At 57.9% G+C, this 3938-nt stretch overlaps 1 long non-coding RNA gene across 1 annotated transcript; it reads left to right on the top strand.

Moving 5' to 3' along the window:
- The first annotated feature begins 223 nt into the window (after window positions 1-223).
- LOC134148855 (uncharacterized) lies at window positions 224-662 on the top strand. The gene is made up of 3 exons (XR_009960291.1): window positions 224-257; window positions 352-439; window positions 635-662. It is a non-coding gene; the product is annotated as an uncharacterized LOC134148855 (long non-coding RNA).
- The last annotated feature ends 3276 nt before the right edge of the window (window positions 663-3938 follow it).

The raw sequence follows: 3938 nt of genomic DNA, 5'->3' as shown, positions 1-3938 counted from the left end.
CCTATATAGGGCCGTTGTCCTGTCGGCGCCGTCCGTGTCGCACACCGCCGTTCTCGTTTTACAGACGGGCCTCGACACTGTGACCGTAGCATGGCAGTCAGCAGGGGTTATAGGAGCGGGTAAAGGTGTGGGAGCAAATGCTTGATGCGGGTGGGCTGTGGTCTTGCACGCATCACCTCAGTGCACGATTGCTCTGTGCTTGCAGGTTTTGCAGAAAGCTGTGGAGAGAAGTCGAGTGCTGGCAAGAGCCTGAGCAGGTGAGAGCATATCTTGTTTGTGTCAGAACGTTATTGTGTGGTGGGCGGTGTCGGGCTGCCCCTCGATGACGTCTCTCGCTCTGCTTTTTTGCAGGTACCGTGCAGGCCTTTCCGAGGCGTGCCCGGGGTCGCAGGGGAGCAGTTCGGTGCCTGGCATCACGGGGCTGGCGAGCATTGTCTGGGTGAAGAGCAATTTTGTTTTTTTGTTTCTTCCGGATGCTGCGGGTGGCCCATCCAGCCGCAGCGTCGGGGTTTGGAAGTGTTGTAGCGAAGGCGAGCAGAGCAGAGCATCTGCGGTGCTTTGGGGGAGGGTGTTGTCGGGGATGAGGTAGGAGCCGACCGGCACGGAGGTGACCGCTCGTGCTGCGGTTTGGCAGGTGCCGGAGGCGAACGCGGCGATCGAAGGACGACCGGAGAGGACGCGGCCGCCGTCGCGGGTGCCTCCTGAGGACAGACGGTGACCCGCAGGCTCTGCGCTCTAAAAGCTAAGCTGAAGGGCAAAGGGTGTTGGGGTGTGTTGGCTCAGTGTGTGTGTGTGTGTGCGTGTGCGCGTGTGCTGACATCATTGTAGTGTGGAGGGCTCCTCGGGAGGAGTGCTGTGTGTGAGGAAGAGATGGTGGGGTGTGTGTGGCAGAAAGCGAGGGGGTGCTAGGCAGGGCAGCTCCAGGGTGTCGTCTGTGTCCGGGTGTCGTCTGTGTCCTGGTGTCGTCTGTGTGTTGTGGCTGTGTTCTCTTTTGCTGAGGTCTTGATGTCGCTCTTGTTCTTTGTGCTCAGGGAGCACAGCCCACACTGCGTAGGAGTAGCGTGGCAGGCATCCGTTGCCCTTGGCCGGGCACGAGTCATCGGCATCGCGCCAAGGGACTCTCGTCTCATTCCGTGCGGCCTACCAGAAGGGGCGGTCCGTCGCTCCGGCTTCGCGTCACGGCCGATCGGGCCACGGTCGCGGCCTCGCCGTCCGCTCCTCTTCCGAGGCCGCTCTCGTTCCGCATCTTTGCGGCGCCCTTTCAGGGTTCTCTTCCCTGCGTTGTCCCGGGCTCGGGTCTTTCTCGCGAGCCTCCTCTTCCTCGGCGTTCCCGGCTTTGCCGGCTCCTTTCCATCGCGAGCGGTGGCCTTTCCCCCTCTTTTCTGGACTCGTCCAGAGCATCTGAGCTGCATAACTGTGCCATTGCATGGCTTTCTGGCTGACAGTCTTGCGTGTGTGTGTGATTCTTTTTGTGTACGATTCTGCTTTGTGTTTGTGTCTGTCCATCTGGGGTTGGAGCTGCCTTGCCTGTGGATGTTGCAATGGTAGGATGTAGAGTGTTGCAGTGATGGACTGGGGTGGTGATCATTCAGCCTTTGCACGCTGTGGTTTATTTCTTGTCAGATGCAGAGCAGCATTCCCAGTGGGCTGAAGGGAGATGGAGGAAGAAAGGGGCGTAGTCTTAGACGGTGATCTAGGGGTTTGTTGTTGGAAACGGGGTGGTGTTGTGTTGCGGTTCCCGGATCAATTCCCGCTTTGTGCTTGTAGATGAGGAGCAATGCGGAGAGCAGATTACTTACGCCCAGGCAGAGCACAGCAAAATGAGCGTCAGTGCAGGAGATGAAGCGGAGCCTATGTAGGGCTGTTGTGTAATCGGTGCCGTTTCTGTTGCGCGCCGCCGTTCCGGTTTTACAGGGGCGCGGCAGAGCTCGGCACGGTGGCCGTAGCCTGGCGGTCAGCAGGGGTTATAGGAGCGGGTAAAAGGGTGGGCACAAATGCTTGATGCGGGTGGGCTGTGGTCTTGGACACATCACCTCAGTGCACGATTGCTCTGTGCTTGCAGGTTTTGCAGGACGCTGTGGAGAGAAGTCGAGGGCTGGCAAGAGCCTGAGCAGGTGAGAGCATATCTTGTTTGTGTCAGAATGTTATTGTGTGGTGGGCTGCCCCTCGATGACGTCTCTCGCTCTGCTTTTTTGCAGGTACCGTGCAGGCCTTTCCGAGGCGTGCCCGGGGTCGCAGGGGAGCAGTTCGGTGCCTGGCATCACGGGGCTGGCGAGCATTGTCTGGGTGAAGAGCAATTTTGTTTTTTTGTTTCTTCCGGACGCTGCGGGTGGCCCATCCAGCCGCAGCGTCGGGGTTTGGAAGCATTGTAGCGAAGGCGAGCGGAGCATCTGCGGTGCTTTGGGGGAGGGTGTCGTCGGGGATGAGGTAGGAGCCGACCGGCACGGAGGTGACCGCTCGTGCTGCGGTTTGGCAGGCGCCGGAGGCGAACGCGGCGATCGAAGGAAGACCGGAGAGGACGCGGCCGCCGTCGCGGGTGCCTCCCGAGGACTGATGGTGACCCACGGACTCCGCGCTCTAAAAGCTAAGCTGAAGGGCAAAGGGGGTTGGGGTGTGTTGGCTCAGTGTGTGTGTGCGTGTGCACGTGTGCTGACATCATTGTAGTGCGGAGGGCTCCTCGGGAGGAGTGCTGTGTGTGAGGAAGAGATGGTGGGGTGTGTGTGGCAGAAAGCGAGGGGGTGCTAGGCAGGGCAGCTCCAGGGTGTCGTCTGCGTCCTGGTGTCGTCTGTGTGTTGTGGCTGTGTTCTCTTTTGCTGAGGTCTTGACGTCGCTCTCGTTCTTTGTGCTCAGGGAGCACAGCCCACACTGCGTAGGAGCAGCGTGGCAGGCATCCGTTGCCCTTTGCCGGGCACGAGTCATCGGCCTTGCGCCAAGGGAATCTCGTCTCATTCCGTGCGGCCCGCTAAAAGGGGCGGTCCGTCGCTCCGGCTTCGCGTCACGGCCGATCGGGCCACGGTCGCGGCCTCGCCGTCCGCTCCTCTTCCGAGGCCGCTCTCGTCCCGCGTCTTTGCGGCGCCCTTTCAGGGTTCTCTTCCCTGCGTTGTCCCGGGCTCGGGTCTTTCTCGCGAGCCTCTTCTTCCTCGGCGTTCCCGGCTTTGCCGGCTCCTTTCCATCGCGAGCGGTGGCCTTTCCCCCTCTTTTCTGGACTCGTCCAGAGCATCCGAGCCGCACAACCGTCACGTCATAGGTCTTACCGGCCGGCAACATTGTCTTCGCTGCCCTTTTTCTATGCTAGGGCGCGTGTTTGTGTCTGTATGTACGTCCGTGTCTTTGTCTGGAGCTGCCTTGCCTGTGGATGTTATGTAGTTATGGTAGTGGGTAGAATATAGTAATGTAGCTATCCTAGTTATTGGGGGGGGGGTTAATAAGAGGTAGAGGTATTTATTTATTTATTATTAGTTAGAATTTCCAGTCTGGGGGGCTTCCCGGTCATTCCAACGCAGCATTACCTTTAAGAAGAACGGTAGCAGATAGTTACGTTAGCTCAGGGGATGGATGGCCGTAGCGAGCGTGAATGGGCGGTTGTTCGGTAGTGGGATGGGTCTAATGTTGTATGCTTTTCTTTTTGCCTCTAGGTTGTAGTTAGCATTTTAAATTTATTTTTGGTTTTTATTAAAAAAAAAAAAAAAACCCCAGCTGGGGGATTTTTTTTTTTTCCCCCAGCTGGGTTTTTTTTCCCCGGTCCCGGCCGCTCTGCGAGGCAACTATTGTCGCCCGTGTCGATGCGGAGCTCTGCCTCGGGACTGGGTTTTTTTTTTTTTTTTTCTTTTTTTTTTTTTGTTTTGTTTTTTTTTTTTTTTTTCCTCCCTAGTCCCGGCCACTCTGCGAGGCAACTATTGTCGCCCGTGTCGATGCGGAGCTCTGCCTCGGGACTGGGC

This window comes from Rhea pennata, chromosome 19 (assembly GCF_028389875.1).
Source record: "Rhea pennata isolate bPtePen1 chromosome 19, bPtePen1.pri, whole genome shotgun sequence".
Lineage (NCBI taxonomy): Eukaryota > Metazoa > Chordata > Aves > Rheiformes > Rheidae > Rhea > Rhea pennata.
Note: the sequence above shows the minus strand (reverse complement) of the source record. Positions and strands in the feature narration are given on the sequence as shown.